General features: G+C 44.6%; 1 protein-coding gene and 1 non-coding gene across 2 annotated transcripts in view; one reads left to right on the forward strand and one right to left on the reverse strand.

Annotated features, from left to right (window-relative positions):
- The window catches only part of LOC131678308 (neuroligin-1-like), a 1,556,576-nt gene that overhangs the window by 1,517,767 nt on the left and 19,232 nt on the right, over positions 1–19,577 (forward strand). The gene's annotated exons all lie outside the window — the stretch shown is intronic.
- On the reverse strand, positions 18,424–18,542 carry LOC131686345 (5S ribosomal RNA). The gene has a single exon (XR_009305025.1). It is a non-coding gene; the product is annotated as a 5S ribosomal RNA (ribosomal RNA).

Consider the following 19,577-nt stretch of genomic DNA (forward strand, 5'->3'; position numbering starts at 1 on the left):
CCGGGTGCGCGGTGCATAAAGCTCTGCACACACTGACATGTGCAACGGTGAAACGGTAGGCGTACAGTTAATGCCCATAGATTTCAAAAATAGGTTATTGAGACAGCCTGATTGCACACTGATAAATAACAATAACATTAGTGCAAATATATAGACAATATTGTGCAATGGTTCAATCACCGTCCAATGATCGTTGATTCAATGCTTATGGTTACTTAGGTTCCTTGCTATGTCCTATGCTTTCAAAAAAAGAATCTCTACCCATAAATAATTTTGGTTATATTTTCCGTGTTTACCAAAGTTTTCTCGAATCAAAGGTCTATGTGGTTCGGTTCGAATAGATTACACCGACCCTAAAAGGAAATTCAGCATTTCAATAAGCTGCTGTACTTGTGCGAGCCAAATAACCATAAAAACAAGTCCTGAATACTGATCTATTTCTTAGTTGCCAATCCTGCACTCCTTTCCTAAACTAGCTTCAAACCAAAGATCAAAAAAGTGGACAACTAGCAGGATCCTCGTGTCCCCCACCCAAGTGAATTGATCCACCCACTTGCAAGTAGGAGCACACATCTACCAAAAACAGCCCAGAAGACTTCCGAGCCAATGAGAATAGACCATGCCAGTCGAACGCCACAGGCCCAGCGTCATCCCGTGCAGTTCCTGAAATTATATATGCATTAGTGCCAATTACAGATTTCATTTCAGTGGTAATAAGTGTCTCAATCCCTCTTGTAAAACTCGTTTACCGCTCAACTCTTCCAGCATTTCATCGAAACCTCAATTTTCTTCTGAACTCGTATATGAGACGGTCAAGGAGCAAAATGACATTAATCACTTTATACATATTCCCTAATCTTATAATCAACAAAGGCTGTCTGACGATTCTAATGCTAATGATGTGACCAACAAGAATACGTCAGACAACGGAGTGAAAACTGTCAAATAGGGGCTGAGGACAGCTTAAAGCAACATCTGATGTTGCTCCAAATGTATGTGATCCAAAAATGACTTGGATAGTTCCATTGAGCGTAGCTTGAATAGCTTACATAACTAGACGCACTGTTCTCCATTCCCCCGCGAAAACAGCTTATCAGCCATCATTTAATACAAAATGTTTAAGTTTGCAGGCACACATGCAGAATGTATCGAGACTTTTCGGTGTTTGCTGGAACGGCACAATAAAATAAAATTCAAATCGTTTACAAAAATTCTTCTGAAGATGAAAAATTTGAATCAAAAGTTTTTTGCCGAAAATGCATTTTCCCCATAAATTGTTGTTCTAAACCACTGTCCATTGTATATCGATTGTGGTTGCTGAACCTACTGCAATAGGTAGTAGTACCACATCATTATAAGCACTAATTATGATTTAGGAACATTTACCTTATCTAATAAAAATAATTGCTATTTCTACTAACTTCCTGTTTTCAATGGGGAAAAGTTAAACGATGCGCCAACATATAATAAATGGCTCAAATAATAATCCCAAATGTTGATCTAAATTTAAATCGTATTTTGGCATACTAATATATCAACACGAAAAAAATGAACTTCCGATTTTAGGAAAATATACAAACTGTTAACGTAGTTGGTATTGCCGACTTGGGCTCAACTTTCATTCCAGATTCATAAGATAGCAATCCGTATGATCAAAACTAATAGCTTTAAATTAGCAGTCGTCATCACAATCAGAGCACGACCTAGATTAGAGCGGTTCTTTATTCACAATTGGTGAAAAACAGGACATTATTATACGGTTCTAGATAAACTGTTGTGGTCTCACAAAAAAATCTAGTCTCTCGTTTACCATAACCGACCAGACGGTGTTTTCCCTACGAAATTACAGAATCCTAATAAATAGATTTCTCAAGCAGCAAAATATTGCACCAATTCAATGGCACCCCGCTAACGACCACATTAGCAACATCAAAGCAAAAAAGGCTGATTCGGTGTTGAATGATACCTTTTAATGTTTAGTTATTACATATCAACCTAGTGTACATAGAACTGTTAATGAAATAAGATTTATACGTAAGAACGCAGAAAAATCTATTTCCGAGTTTCTGTCATCCGAAAAAGAACTTCATGGTAGAGTAGAATTTAGTCATAACACTATTATTAAGCTTATTCTGCATTACGACGGATCACTTTTCGAATGAATGTGATTTGGATTCTCAATATAACGACCCGAGTCGGATGCGATCGAACCGCATACGTTTGAAAAATCAAATCGTCGTAATACACAATAAGCTTGTATAACTTTATACTTTTTAAAAATTCATCCCGCTTTTTGATAATGCTGCCAGTGGTTTTTACAAATACAAACATATTAGTCAGCTTTACCGTATTATTTTTTTAAATTAACAACATTACTACGAATAGTTATAATATATTATGCAATTACTTGAAAAGTAACAAAAACGACGAATACCACTTAATCAAAATTTAAACGGACAACGACAACGTTTATTTTTACCATCGTCATCCCTCATTTTTTTCTCTTCACATTGCTGTCACCTAAAACGACTAACAGAATGCGGTGACACACCAGAATACCGTGACAGAGAGTCATGTGAGTGACTCGTCTCACCTTAGGTGACTTCGGTGATCGCGCGAGTGAGAAAGAGTGTCACCTCACCTAAAGTGACTGTTCGGAATAACCCCCAGTAATTTCTTTATAATCACTCGCCTTATTAAATTGTTATATGATAAAAGCGTAAAAAATGAAAACTTTATTTGATAGTTGACATTTGTTAAAACAAATGTTCTCAAGGCAGTTGTCTACTTTGTGTACAAATTTATAAAACGATTTTTATTGCTTGAATCGACGGAATACACTACAAAATATTGAGAAGCCAATTCAAAGTATTTTCGAAGAAAGCGTCAAACAGAAATGCGAGGGCACGGACAAACGCATCCGTCCTCTTCTACGTTCGCCTCTTTGCTGATGGTGACGGTTGTTGGCTTGGAGACACTGGGCGTGATTGTTGCTGAGTGAATATTTGTTCCTGTCAGATCCGTAGATATTGGTTTTGTAGCCGTTTGTGGTTTGGCATAAGATAGCGGTATGCTGTTTACAGTTAGTAGGAGAGCTTTTCTTTGCTGCTTTTGCACGAAGTTTTCCGTGGTGCAGTGTCTTTTTGCAGAATTCGCGCATAAGAATCTACCATGGTTGAATAACCAGTTTTGTCGGATGAAACGTCCCATTTTCGGTTGATCCGCATAAAATTGTGACGCATGAAAAGTTGGTTTGCACGGGAGCATTCTCACCACAAAAACAACGTTAGGGACACCCGAGAAAATGCGAAGTTACAGCTCTTATGTAAGCCACTTCTCCGTATCTTGACATACATTTGTTAATCACGATGTCAGGGGCCTGTGGAGATAATTCGTGTAAGCACATCTCTCTAAAGCCCTGCAGAGATGATATTTTTACCGTGGCAGCTTTCGTTGGTGTTCTGCACGTTGTTCCGCGAAACAAACGACTGTGTTGATTGTTTGATATGGTGCATTTGCAGGGCGTTAACTTCTCCTAGATTGAGCACAATCTGTACATTTCGTAATTGTTTCACTTCCCGAGTAGCTGGTCTTACAGGACATTTCCAAAAACCAATAGCAACACAATTCTTCTGCAGATGTTTTTGCCGTGTATCTATAGCGGAATCATTTTTAGTTTCTACTCTGGGCGAGGTGAGAAGGTAGACTGACCTTAATTAACCGGCGATGACGGAATATGCTCACCGTTAAAATAAAAATTATAAATCCCTCCGGGGGTTGGAAGTGTTATTCCAGCTATTGTATCACCTGCAGATAGGGTTCGTCGCGGTGCGGATGTGGGCGGTAAATGGATTGTCCGCACCGCAACCGCAAAAAAATTATAAAACCGCACCGCTTACCGCAACCGCAATTTATTTACCGCACCGCACCGCGCGTTAATGCGGTAAATGTGGTAAATGCGGTAAAATTTTTATATTTTTAACAGTTATGTGTCCAACAAAAAAAACACCTTTAACAGGCCAACGAGGGTACCCGGGTACCCACAAATTGAAATGCTCATAACTATGGCTTCCTTTAACCGATTTGGACACTTTTAGATATTTTGGATTCAGGAACTCGTCTACTTTTTGATTCTGTACAATAGAACCGGAATAACGGATCTGGTTTTTGGTAATCCGGATTTTCCGGAGTAATGTTCCAGTACTAGGATATGATTTGTAAATTTTAATAATGTACTAGCAATGTGAGTATCAAAACTCTTCAAATTGTCTCGGAAATTTGTTTTCTATTGTTACGGGACCCTATGGCAATTTGAAAAATGAAATTGGAATGGAATGGCCACTCACGGCCCCACGGGAACCTGCTCCGGAATGTCCGTTCCGGGGTCAAATCACCAAATGGTTCCAAAACCACGAGATATAGCCTACTGATGTAATTCCAAGAATTTTGATACCCATATTGCTAGTATTCCATTGAAGTTCGCAAATAGTACCCCAGCACTGGAACCTGCTTCCGGAAACCCGGATTCCCGGGAACCGAATGAAGTAACCCGATGCATTTTTACCAAGTCCAAAAGTGGGTGAGTTTATGAATCCAAAACGGTCAAAAGTATCGAAATCGGTTGGATATTACCTTAGTTACGGGCATTTAAGTTTTGTGGGTACCCGGGTACCCACGTCGGCCTGTTACGTAGTAAAAAAATTCAGGAGCCCCTCCTCACTCCCACCCTTACTATATCAACAATATTATTAACCCAAAAGCTTGACTTAGTGAAGTTCTAAGACGTCACAAAGTTTCAATTTCCAGCTATGGATAAAACATAGGAATTTAATTAATTGAAACTTAAAAAGGTACCCGGGTACCGCGTCGGACACACAACGATTAAAAATTGTGTTGAAAAATTGTACAAACCATATATAATAAAATGTTATTCTTATTATTTAACTTTAAGAGACTCCTAAGAATGTAATGTTTATGAAAAAATCAACTTTTGTATTTTCTATTAACAAAATTCCGTACATTTTAAGGCAAACATTATACATTCAAGAACGTTCTACTGCAGTAATAGGAAAACTTTTATTTTAGCAACCCTTCAGTTAATTGAAAAATGTGGAATAAAAATGTAATAAGAAATGAAATTGCATATTTTTTCTTTAAATTATCTTATTTTCAATGTTTTTGACATATGAAAATGAAATGGATGATTTTCGCATTTACGTAGTAAAAACCACTTTCCATTCTTAAAGGAATCTAACCAAAAAAAATTAAAGTCGAAATACCAGTACTTCTATATAGTAGCGCATATATTCCAATAGAGTGAAATAAAAACATATTGTATTTCATCAATAAGAACGACGCAGGGCCGCCGAGAGGGGGGGACCGGGGTGTTTCGCCCCGGGCCCGGAGTTTTGAAGGGGTCCCGAACTTTTAACAGAAACTTTTTCGACAAAAATTTATTTGAGAATACAATTAAAAATTCAATATCTTGTGTATGAGGTAACTAGAATGGCGAAAATTCTAAAGTACTGCATATTTGATATCAACTATGTTTATATTAACGTAAATCTCGCATCGAAACAAGATCACACTCGAGTGGGCATAGCGGAATTTGTACATTGAATGTCATGTACGCAGCTCACCTGGGTTCGAATCCCAACCCCGCACACAGGAATAGAGATTTGTTATAGGAAAATTCCTAACCTGAATGAAGAAGCGAATCACCTTAAGGTTGAAATGTCTATAATCGAAACAAAAATATGATTAGATTTGTAAGGGTTAAACAATTAAATGGTTTGATTAGAAGTCATGTTTGTCTTCAAATTTCGCCAATTTGAAATCGATTTTTTTTTATTTATTGAATTTCCAATCTTCGAAAGCGCTGGATTAGTAAAACCCTGCGTTGCCACACCGGTTTTTGAGGCGAATTCCGTGTCTTCGTTCAGATAAATCTGAATTCGCCTGGAAGAATCCATTGGATTATTTTGCAATTTTGCGTTGCCCTTTTCTTTACCAGGAATCGCCCAGCACCCAGCCCTCATAAACATCATCCTCGGGTTCCTATGTTCCTCACAAAGATTCTCGAAAGAAACTGAAGTGTGATTTCACACCCCGTGTTTGTTTACTGAGGAGCAGAGCAAAGCTCGCTCGGGTTATCCTCCACAGCGAGAGTGGTTGGTGCTTTTGGATTCTTTGTGAATGTCCGAGAAAGCGAATCACTACATCCAACTAAATCAACAAACAAATGCAAAAACATACAACTTAATGTGAACGCCACAGAAAGGTTGAGTGCTTAACCAAAACATTACACTCTACGGTGAATGTGAAGAAAATAAGGTATTTTTCCTCGTAGTGCTACGAGCTACATAAGAAATAAACCAGTGCATATTTATTTGTTTTTAAGCGTTTTATACAATAAAAAGCAATGGAAGCGCTCCAAAATTCTGTCGAGTGATCACTTTAATTTGAAATTCGAATTGATTTCAACGCATACCCATGTGTCTCTTGAAGTCTATCCCCTGCTCAATAAAATTCTGCTGGTCAAAGTACCACTAGAGGTGGTAACCCTACCTCTATTTGAGAGATCAATTGGTCAAATGAGTCATCAAAAACTCTTTGTATACCAAAAGAATTCGGAATTAATCCAAAAATTTAAATTTGAAATTTAATATATTTGGTTTGCCGTTCATTGATACAAAATCTATAAAAAATCATATTCATATACGAGATGATACCGAAACATTTTTGCAAAGGGGTCATACTCAAATGACGCAGCTTTTTCGGCGATTTTCGACTACCAATTCCTCCTAGCAAAGAGGCCAGGGATGGAAAAAATACGTTTTACAATTCTTTCAAATACGGCCTTTTGTCAACATTTTTATTATAACAGCAAATTGTGTACACAACAAGCCCCTTTCGTGACAAGTATAGTGTTAATAGTTTTGTTTTAAATTTTATATGTGATGGAGAATGAAGAGAAGATCGCTCAGTTCACAATCCTGCTGCTGCCAATGATTCTAAGAAGCAACTAAATTGCTAAATTGTGTTTGATTGATTTCGAAGAGAAAATTTAACTCTGCTTCCAAACTAAACCAACTAGTTAGCAAGATTTGTTAACTAATGTAGCAAGTTAAATCCGCATACAAAATCTTTTTGTTTTGGAGGAGTGAGCGTGAGATTTTGAACGTCGCTTCCTGAACGTAACGATTTTATTTTTATTTTTGAATTATTTTCTAGAAATCAGTTACAACATTCTTGTAAAATATTTTAAGGTGTGCTAACACACCAACACAAATAAAATAATAATTCATGTTTTTTATAGGATTATGAATGTTTTCGAAACCAGCATAGCGTAAAATCCAACCAAAACCCTTATTTGAAATTTGATCCATGTTTCTCATATTTTTTCCATTTTTTATTCCTACGTGGATTTTTTTTATTTTGTTAAAATTTCATTGGTCTATTTTTTCAAATTGTGGATTACATACAAGTTGTGGATTCTACAATTGTAAGATTCTGCCTTTTTTATCTGTTAGCATACTATTATTTTATCCATCCTTTTACGTTCCTTACTTTTGCTTTTTTCTATTGCTATCACTATCACATACTTTAATTTATAGTTTTTTCTCTGTTATTTAATTTTATTCGCAATTTTTCGAGAAAGTTCTGCTTTCTTTATTTTTTTATTATTGTTTCATATTTTAATGCACTGCTTTTTTATTTGTTCCTTTTGTCATTCCATCCAATTTTTAGAATTTGTTTATTTACTACATTTATACTTGTCATAGCCTTTTTTTCTATTTCCTTTTTGCCTTTCTCATATAAAGAAAGGCTATGCAATCACTGTAAAAATCGACTTTTTAACCGAGGACCGGAGGGCCGAGTATCATACACCATTCGATTCAGTTCGTCGAAATCGGCAAATGTCTCTGTGTATGTGTGTATGTGTGTGTCTATGTGTGTGTGTCATTTAAACTCATACAATTTTCTCAGAGATGGCTGAACCGATTTTCGCAAACTTAGTTTCATCTGAAAGGTATAACGATCCCATAAGCTGCTATTGAATTTTTAGTTGATCCGACTTCCGGTTACGGAGTTACGGGTTGAAGAGTGCGGTCACACAGCAAATTCCCATATAAACTGGTACCACCATGATGTTAAAATGATGTAAAACATATTAAAATTGATATAACATTACTCTAGTTTGCGGGTCTGGATCACTAATGATCAATTAAAGCAGCTTTGACCACATTGGCCACCTATGACGGTTCATGACGCCCCCGGGGAATTCACCAAGTTCCTAAGCTAATATCACACCCATTCCCCAACGAATTCTCTACCGATTTTTACAAACTTGATTTCAAATGAAAGATACAGTTATACCGTTGACTGCTACTGAATTTTATTCGGTTCTGACTCTTGCTTCCGGAGTTACAGGGGTGTTAGTAAGGATACACTGGAATTTCCCATATAAATCGGTACAATCGTAATACCTCAGAGGTTAAAAACTATTGAAATGGTCACCACATTACTTCTAATCGCAGATCTAGATCACTCATTGCCAATTAAACATTCTTTGAATATATTGTCCACTATCGACGGTTTCGGAAGTCCGGAATTCCGGGCATATTCCACAATTAAAGTCACATCGGTTCTTCGGTGATGACTGAACCGATTTTCTCAAACCAAGTCTCAAATGGAAGGCAAAACATGCAGTTGAGTATTGTGTCGCCACCCCTGACCCCCCCCCCCCCGCCTTGCCCTTACACCTCCCTCCTTCATCACTCCCCTCCCCTTGGACCACCCTCAAGCCTCGTATACCGAAATAAGATGAAGGATTTCTGACGCATCCTCCACTCCCACTCTACTAACCCCCCATTCCCACCACTTTCAAACCCATTCCACCAACATTTCAAAATATGATCACATGAAGATAACATTGAACTCATGCTGATTAAGCTAATTACATATTATTCTTTTGCCTTTCTCATATAGAAAGGTTATGCAATTGCTCCAAAAACCGAGTTTCTAACCGAGGCCCGGAGGGCCGAGTCTCATATAACATTCGACTCAGTTCGCCGAGATCGCAAAATATCTGTGTGTATATATGTGTGTATGTATGTATGTATGTATGTATGTATGTATGTATGTATGTATGTATGTATGTATGTATGTATGTATGTATGTATGTATGTATGTATGTATGTATGTATGTATGTATGTATGTATGTATGTATGTATGTATGTATGTATGTATGTATGTATGTATGTATGTATGTATGTATGTATGTATGTATGTATGTATGTATGTATGTATGTATGTATGTATGTATGTATGTATGTATGTATGTATGTATGTATGTATGTATGTATGTATGTATGTATGTATGTATGTATGTATGTATGTATGTATGTATGTATGAATGTATGTATGTATGTATGTATGTATGTATGTATGTATGTATGTATGTATGTATGTTTTTTTTTTACAATGGAGAAGACCTTTATGTCCTAGCCCAGTACACATGCTAACGGTAGGGTCCAATCTACCACACTGGGTGCACTGGAGGCGTGTCGGACTCGAATGGTGACCAGCCATTAATACCGACTAAACTCCATTGGGCTCCGCCATCATTCCTCCCAGGAACTACCTCTCGGTATTACTTCTGGGGGGATGGCTGTACTAAATGTACTCATTCACTCTCACTCACGCGTTCATACATCCTGTATGAGGCTTACTTGGGTGCTCTCTCAATCGCACTTTGATTCACTCTCAAACACTCCCACATGAGGCTGACTTTTGTGCTCACCTTTTACGTTCCATGCGAGGCTGACTTGTGTGCTCACCTTACTCATTCCTTGCTAGGCTTACTTTTGTGCTCGCCCTACCCATACCATGTGAGGCTGACTTGGGTGCTCACCCTATCACCTGATTCACTCTCAATCGTGCCACTCTATTGTACCTTTGTCACTCCCTCTGGCATCCCATGTGGGACATTTTTCTTAGGCCCCACTTCTGACATACCATGCGAGGCTGACTTTTGTGCTCACCTTTTTCATTCCTTGCTAGGCTGACTTTTGTGCTAGCCTCTACCAACCTGTGAGGCTGACTTTTATGCTCACCCTTAACATGCAGTGTGAGACTGACTTGGATGCTCACCCTTTCACTCCTCTGCCACGCCATGAGGCATCGATAGCTTAGTTCCAACATACTACGCTACGATTCTCCCGTCTTGGCATGAGGCAGTCCACTTATACGCCTATACACTCACTCTTCTGTCTTGCTTCGGGGTGGCTGGGTTTACCCCTTACGCGGTTGCCATTCGCTGCGCCAACCTGCCTCGGCATGAACAGACCATTCACTCTCTTATTTTGCGCTTGGCCTTTTTCGCTCCAGCTAACCAATCACTAGTTAGCCGTGCCCGCCGTCTGTTGCTCGGTTCGCCAGATTACCTGTAGCCTACTGGCAATCTGGATGGTAGCAGCCGAGACTGCGTTCCACTTCTCCACCGTTTGACACATCCGCTGAATAAGGGTATCCGGGGTTGTGTCTCAGCCACAGACGTCAAGCATTGCTCTTCTTTCGACGTCGAACCGATGACATACGAACAGTATGTGTTCGGCAGTTTCATCTACACCTTGGCAGTCCGGGCAGACTGGGACCTCCGCGTGCCCGAACCTGTGGAGGTACTGACGGAAACAGCCATGGTCTGACAGGAATTGTGTCAGGTGGAAGTGAACTTCCCCATGGGGTCTTCCCACCCAGCTCGATATGCTAGGTATCAGCCGGTGGGTCCACCTACCTTTCGAGGAGTTGTCCCACTCACGCTGCCATCTGGCGACCGAGGTCACCCTGGTGCGCTCGCGGGCTCCCCTATTTCCACGTAGCTCAAAGCACTCCTCATCTTCCCGAATGACCAGCCCGACTGGCATCATGCTCGCTATCACGCAGGATGCATCGTGTGATACCGTGCGGTAGGCAGATATCACTCTGAGGCACATCACGCGGTAGGTGCTCTCCAGTTTCTGTAGGTAACTGGTTACCCTCAGTGCTCTTGACCATGACGGGCCGCCGTACCTGAGGATAGATACGGCAACGCCTGCCAGTAACCTACGTCTACTGGCGCACACCTTTGAGCTGTTGGACATCATTCTCGATAGTGCCGCAACAGCAGTCGACGCTCTCTTGCACGTATAGTCGAGATGGCTGCCGAAGGTCAGCTTGTCGTCTATAATGACTCCGAGAGACTTCAGACTTCGCTGTGAAGTGATCGCGACTTCTCCCACATGGATAACTGCATGTTGTGCCGACTTGCGGTTGTTGACGATAACTACCTCCGTCTTATGATGAGCGAGCTCCAGGCCTCTCGCGCTCATCTATTCCTCCACCGTGCTAATCGCGTGTTCTGCGGTCAGTTCTACCTCAGGAATTGACTCCCCGTAGACCTCCAAGGTTACGTCGTCGGCTAAGCCGACGATCCTGACCCCAGGAGGGAACTTCAGTCTCAGATCCCCGTCATACATGAGGTTCCATAGCACCGGGCCTAGGATCGAGCCCTGCGGGACTCCGGCGGTAATCGGAACCCTTTTCTGACCGGCATCGGTCTCGTATAGCAGTACGCGGTTTTGGAAGTAACTTTCCAGGATCCGGTACAGACCCACCGGTAGGCTAAGCCGGTGTAACGAGAGCGCGATGGCATCCCAGCTTGCGCTGTTGAATGCGTTCTTCACGTCAAGTGTCACTAACGCACAGTATCGAATACCTCGCCTTTTTCGTTGGATCGCTATCTCGGCAGTATTTATCACTGAGTTGAGAGCGTCCACTGTGGACTTACCCTTCCGAAAGCCAAACTGGTTGCTTGACAGACCGTCCGTACCTTCCGCGTACGGGGTGAGCCTGTTGAGGATGATCCTCTCAAGCAGTTTGCCAGTCGTGTCTATCAGACAGATTGGTCTGTACGCCGATGGGTCGCCTGGCGGCTTCCCGGGCTTCGGCAACAGCACCAGTTTCTGCCTTTTCCATCTATCGGGGAAACGGCACTCGTCAAGGCATCTCTGCATAGCTAGCCTGAACATGTTCGGGTTCGCTATGATCGCTGCCTTGAGAACGTTGTTTGGAACTCCATCCGGCCCTGGAGCTTTGTTCATTGCTAGGGATTTAGTCACTGCGAGTAGTTCTTCATTCGTCACTGGAGCCACCATTTCAATCGTGCCCGCACTGTCTCGTAGTGCAGGTGGCCAGGGGCTTGTGGCTCGAGACGGGAAGAGTACTTCGATAATCGTTGCCAACCGGTCCGGAGACCGTTCTGGGGGTGAGGAGCCCCCTTTGGTCTTGGCCATCACAATCCGGTAGGCGTCACCCCACGGATTCGCGTTGGCACTCTCGCACAGGTTGTCGAAACACGCTCTCTTGCTGCTCTTAATAGCCTTGTTAAGGGCCAATTTCGCAGCTCGAAACACTTCACGGCGGTTCTCTCTTGCATCTTCGGTGCGAGCTCTTTGCATCCTACGTCTAGCTCTGAGACAGGCTGACCGTAGAGCTGCAATCTCGGCACTCCACCAGTATACCGGGCATCTACCGTTTCTTGGCAGTGTTTTTCTCGGCATAGTGGCGTCGCACGCGCGTGATAGAACAGCTACCAGCGCATCCCCGCTTAGACTGTCGGTGTTGGCCTCCAGTCCCAGGGCCGCGGTGAAAGCTTCGCTGTCGAAGTGATTGGACTTCCACCCGCATACCTGACAGGGATCTCCCGCCCTCGGATGCTGCACACCATAGTTGATCTTAAAGCGGATTGCTAAATGATCGCTATGGGTGTAGCCTTCGTCTACCCTCCATTCCATGCCTGGAGCCAGACTCGGGCTGGCAAAGGTCAAATCAATCCACGCCTCCACTCCGTTTCTACGGAATGTACTAGCGGAGCCATCATTAGCTAGCACAGTATCGAGTTTCGCAAGCGCTTCCATTAGCGCTTGACCCCTGCTATTTGTACAGCGGCTGCCCCACTCCTCTGCCCAAGCGTTAAAGTCTCCCGCTATTACTACCGGTTTCCGGCCCACGAGGTCCGACGAGAGCCTGTCGATCATCTGGTAGAACTGTTCTATTGGCCACCTTGGTGGGGCGTAGCAGCTGCAATAGAACACACCATTGATCTTGGCAATCGCCACACCCTCGGCGGAGGGGTGTATTACCTCTTGAACCGGGAACCTTCCCGTTGTACAGATTGCCACCATTCCAGACCCGTCCGACACCCAATTGCCGTTGCCGGCAGGGATGCTGTACGGGTCTGATAAGAGGGCGACATCTGTCCTCGACTCCGAGACCGACTGCCACAGCAGCTGTTGGGCTGCTGCACAATGGTTAAGATTTAGCTGTGTGACTCTCACGGCTTCTTCTTATTTAACTCGCCGAAGGGACACGAAGGTCCGCCCATAGCATGTTTATGGGCTTGCTTCTTAGCGGTGCAGATAAGGCACTTATATGCCTTAGTGCACCCCCGCTCTTTATGTCCCTCCTCGCCGCAGCGACGACATAGCTTGCTCCTATCTATGCCTTTGCATTCGAGGCACCGATAGCACCTATCCACTGAAGGCGGCTGGGGTATACTAATAGGGCATACCGACCAGCCGATCTTCAGCTTCCCTTTCTCGGTTACCTTTTTGGCATCCGCATTCAGTAGCCTGAGGTAGGCTACTTGGGTGCCAGAGGGTCCGTCTCTCAATCGCACAGAGGCCCGCTCGATTGTAACGTCGCATTGCTCCTTGACGGCTGCGACGACGTCTTCTGCGGTCGTGAACTCGTCCAAGTGCTTGCACTGGAGAGTTGTTTCCGCACCTAGCGACCTGATTTGGGCGCCCTCACCAAGGACCTCTTGGGCCAAGGCCTTGTATACTGCACTTGATTGTGCGCCTCGCTTCAGCACCAGGAGCATCTCTCCCGTGTTGGTGCGTCTTACGCTACGCACATCCTGCCCTAGGGCCGAGAGGCTTTCGGCCGCCTTCATCGATTTAAGGACATCGGCGTATTTGTCCTTGTCGGTTTTTAACCACAAGGCTTCGCCTCTGTCTTTGGCCTTCCTCGCAGGCCGCGGTACCTCCGGTTTCGGTGCCGGCTTTTTCTTGGTGACCAGCGTCCAGGGGTTTGAGCCCCCCTGCCTCGGTCGTGCCGGGTTGCTGGTACCATCGCTCTCCACAGCGAGGTCACTCTCGCCCTCGCTTACCTCACCCAGGCGGCGTTTGACCTTGACGGTTGCACGCCGAGTGGTGTCGGTTTTGGCACCCTCGCCTGACGACTTCCTAGGGCGCTTCGCATTCGATGCCGTCTTGCGATTGCCCTTTCCTTTTCCCTTCGAGGGGAACTCGGTCGCCGCTCCGATCGACGTGGCTGCTCCGTAGAAGGTAAAGGCCACTGTCTGTGAACCTCTATCGACCTTCTCTCTTTCCTCCCTATTGGAGGCCACTGTCTGGGTTTCTCTGTCGGGCCTCTCCCGACATTCCACCCTCTCAACATAGGCCTGCTGTTCCTGTCTTGCGACACGAACAGCTTTCCGGAGCTCCAGGAGGCTCAACTTCAACTCCTTGGCTATGTTCTGCTTTGCGCTAGCGAAGTCGATTATAGAATCGAGTTGCTTCGCTACATTGCGCATCGCAGCTATTGGCCCCTCCGATGCATTGGTAGGGATATTGCCTACCGCTGCTGGGGGGTCACTGGTGCTTTCGCATGCAGCACTCATCGCTCCACTACTCTCCCCACGGGGGGGAGACCTCGCCAAACCACCTCTAGCGAAGGGGTTTGGCACCTCCGTCTGTTTGTTTTTATTTTTAGTTGTCTCCATGAAAAGTCCCACGAGTAGCGCGAGAAATATATGTCCGCCACGCCAGAGCTCCGCATTAGCGTGGTAAGGGACACTTACTGTGGGGGTTGCCCAGGTACCCCACAGGCTCCGTTAACGATCGAGCATCTTTTTCACCCCCTCGATCACTCATCCCTCGGCACGGGTCGCTTCACGCCTTGGAATTGGGGTTATGCCCTACCTTGCTTTACGTGGTGATCTCGGCCCGGATCATCACAACCATCCTCCTTTACCAGGGCTTTGGACCTGTAGCTCTGGTTCTCAATAGTTCCATGTACGTATGTTATTACAGACATGCTACTATTGGGATCCGTCATTCGCTAGCGGAGTTATGTATGTATATATGTATGTATGTATGTATGTATGTATGTATGTATGTATGTATGTATGTATGTATGTATGTATGTTTTTTTTTTTACAATGGAGAAGACCTTTATGTCCTAGCCCAGTACACGTGCTAACGGTAGGGTCCAATCTACCACACTGGGTGCACTGGGGGCGTGTCGGACTCGAATGGTGACCAGCCATTAATACCGACTAAACTCCATTGGGCTCCGCCATCATTCCTCCCAGGAACTACCTCTCGGTATTACTTCTGGGGGGATGGCTGTACTAAATGTACTCATTCACTCTCACTCACGCGTTCATACATCCTGTATGAGGCTTACTTGGGTGCTCTCTCAATCGCACTTTGATTCACTCTCAAACACTCCCACATGAGGCTGACTTTTGTGCTCACCTTTTACGTTCCATGCGAGGCTGACTTGTGTGCTCACCTTACTCATTCCTTGCTAGGCTTACTTTTGTGCTCGCCCTACCCATACCATGTGAGGCTGACTTGGGTGCTCACCCTATCACCTGATTCACTCTCAATCGTGCCACTCTATTGTACCTTTGTCACTCCCTCTGGCATCCCATGTGGGACATTTTTCTTAGGCCCCACTTCTGACATACCATGCGAGGCTGACTTTTGTGCTCACCTTTTTCATTCCTTGCTAGGCTGACTTTTGTGCTAGCCTCTACCAACCTGTGAGGCTGACTTTTATGCTCACCCTTAACATGCAGTGTGAGACTGACTTGGATGCTCACCCTTTCACTCCTCTGCCACGCCATGAGGCATCGATAGCTTAGTTCCAACATACTACGCTACGACCCTCCCGTCTTGGCATGAGGCAGTCCACTTATACGCCTATACACTCACTCTTCTGTCTTGCTTCGGGGTGGCTGGGTTTACCCCTTACGCGGTTGCCATTCGCTGCGCCAACCTGCCTCGGCATGAACAGACCATTCACTCTCTTATTTTGCGCCAGGCCTTTTTCGCTCCAGCTAACCAATCACTAGTTAGCCGTGCCCGCCGTCTGTTGCTCGGTTCGCCAGATTACCTGTAGCCTACTGGCAATCTGGATGGTAGCAGCCGAGACTGCGTTCCACTTCTCCACCGTTTGACACATCCGCTGAATAAGGGTATCCGGGGTTGTGTCCCAGCCACAGACGTCAAGCATTGCTCTTCTTTCGACGTCGAACCGATGACATACGAACAGTATGTGTTCGGCAGTTTCATCTACACCTTGGCAGTCCGGGCAGACTGGGACCTCCGCGTGCCCGAACCTGTGGAGGTACTGACGGAAACAGCCATGGCCTGACAGGAATTGTGTCAGGTGGAAGTGAACTTCCCCATAGGGTCTTCCCACCCAGCTCGATATGCTAGGTATCAGCCGGTGGGTCCACCTACCTTTCGAGGAGTTGTCCCACTCACGCTGCCATCTGGCGACCGAGGTCACCCTGGTGCGCTCGCGGGCCCCTCTATTTCCACGTAGCTCAAAGCACTCCTCATCTTCCCGAATGACCAGCCCGACTGGCATCATGCTCGCTATCACGCAGGATGCATCGTGTGATACCGTGCGGTAGGCAGATATCACTCTGAGGCACATCACGCGGTAGGTGCTCTCCAGTTTCTGTAGGTAACTGGTTACCCTCAGTGCTCTTGACCATGACGGGCCGCCGTACCTGAGGATAGATACGGCAACGCCTGCCAGTAACCTACGTCTACTGGCGCACACCTTTGAGCTGTTGGACATCATTCTCGATAGTGCCGCAACAGCAGTCGACGCTCTCTTGCACGTATAGTCGACATGGCTGCCGAAGGTCAGCTTGTCGTCTATAATGACTCCGAGAGACTTCAGACTTCGCTGTGAAGTGATCGCGACTTCTCCCACATGGATAACTGCATGTTGTGCCGACTTGCGGTTGTTGACGATAACTACCTCCGTCTTATGATGAGCGAGCTCCAGGCCTCTCGCGCTCATCCATTCCTCCACCGTGCTAATCGCGTGTTCTGCGGTTAGTTCTACCTCAGGAATTGACTCCCCGTAGACCTCCAAGGTTACGTCGTCGGCAAAGCCGACGATCTTGACCCCAGGAGGGAACTTCAGTCTCAGAACCCCGTCATACATGAGGTTCCATAGCACCGGGCCTAGGATCGAGCCCTGCGGGCTCCGGCGGTAATCGGAACCCTTTTCTGACCGGTATCGGTCTCGTATAGCAGTACGCGGTTTTGGAAGTAACTTTCCAGGATCCGGCACAGACCCACCGGTAGGCTAAGCCGGTGTAACGAGAGCGCGATGGCATCCCAGCTTGCGCTGTTGAATGCGTTCTTCACGTCAAGTGTCACTAACGCACAGTTTCGAATACCTCGCCTTTTTCGTTGGATCGCTATCTCGGCAGTATTTATCACTGAGTTGAGAGCGTCCACTGTGGACTTACCCTTCCGAAAGCCAAACTGGTTGCTTGACAGACCGTCCGTACCTTTCGCGTACGGGGTGAGCCTGTTGAGGATGATCCTCTCAAGCAGTTTGCCAGTCGTGTCTATCAGACAGATTGGTCTGTACGCCGATGGGTCGCCTGGCGGCTTCCCGGGCTTCGGCAACAGCACCAGTTTCTGCCTTTTCCATCTATCGGGGAAACGGCACTCGTCAAGGCATCTCTGCATAGCTAGCCTGAACATGTTCGGGTTCGCTATGATCGCTGCCTTGAGAGCGTTGTTTGGAACTCCATCCGGCCCTGGAGCTTTGTTCATTGCTAGGGATTTAGTCACTGCGAGTAGTTCTTCATTCGTCACTGGAGCCACCATTTCGACCGTGCCCGCACTGTCTCGTAGTGCAGGTGGCCAGGGGCTTGTGGCTCGAGACGGGAAGAGTACTTCGATAATCGTTGCCAACCGGTCCGGAGACCGTTCTGGGGGTGAGGAGCCCCCTTTGGTCTTGGCCATCACAATCCGGTAGGCGTCACCCCACGGATTCGCGTTGGCACTCTCGCACAGGTTGTCGAAACACGCTCTCTTGCTGCTCTTAATAGCCTTGTTAAGGGCCAATTTCGCAGCTCGAAACACTTCACGGCGGTTCTCTCTTGCATCCTCGGTGCGAGCTCTTTGCATCCTACGTCTAGCTCTGAGACAGGCTGACCGTAGAGCTGCAATCTCGGCACTCCACCAGTATACCGGGCATCTACCGTTTCTTGGCAGTGTTTTTCTCGGCATAGTGGCGTCGCACGCGCGTGATAGAACAGCTACCAGCGCATAAGCCAACGACACGCGACGTTCCCAAGCGGTCACCCATCCAAGTACTAATCGCGCCCGATGTTGCTTAACTTCGGTGATCGGACGAGAACCGGTGTTTTCAACATGGTATGGTCGTTGACAATGTATGTTTGTATGTATGTATGTATGTATGTATGTATGTATGTATGTATGTATGTATGTATGTATGTATGTATGTATGTATGTATGTATGTATGTATGTATGTATGTATGTATGTATGTATGTATGTATGTATGTATGTATGTATGTATGTATGTATGTATGTATGTATGTATGTATGTATGTATGTATGTATGTATGTATGTATGTATGTATGTATGTATGTATGTATGTATGTATGTATGTATGTATGTATGTATGTATGTATGTATGTATGTATGTATGTATGTATGAATGTATGTATGTATGTATGTATGTATGTATGTATGTATGTATGTATGTATGTATGTATGTATGTATGTATGTATGTATGTATGTATGTATGTATGTATGTATGTATGTATGTATGTATGTATGTATGTATGTATGTATGTATGTATGTATGTATGTATGTATGTATGTATGTATGTATGTATGTATGTGTGCATGTGCGGATTTGTTAACAAAATGTCCACATCGGTTTCGCGGAGATGGCTGAACTGATTTTTACAAACTAAGATTCAAATGGAAGGTATAATATTCCCATAGGTTGCTATTGAATTTCATTTTCAACCGACATCTTGTTCCGGATTACGAGTTGAAGAGTATGGTTACAAAACAAAACTTGTTGATTTGTCCACATCGGTTTCTCGGAATTTTCTTAACCGATTTTGACAAACTTGATTTTAAATGAAAGATCCATCAGCTTCTGTTGAATTTTGTGTGAATCCGAGTTCTGGTTCCTGAATTACAAGGTGATACGTACGATCATGCAGCAAATCCCGATTCTAACGAATTCTGCGATGAATGTAAAAAGGTGAAATTTTTTCCAAAATGGGAACACAACTGTTGAATTTGTAGATCTAGGTCACCAACTGTCATTCAAAGTCTCTTTGGCCACACTGACCACCATCGACGGATCCGGAAGCATCCAAATTCAGAATAACGGTTATATTGGTTTATCGAAAATAGCTAGACCGATTTGATCAACTTAGTC

Source organism: Topomyia yanbarensis, chromosome 2 (assembly GCF_030247195.1).
Source record: "Topomyia yanbarensis strain Yona2022 chromosome 2, ASM3024719v1, whole genome shotgun sequence".
In the NCBI taxonomy this organism is placed as follows: Eukaryota; Metazoa; Arthropoda; class Insecta; order Diptera; family Culicidae; genus Topomyia; species Topomyia yanbarensis.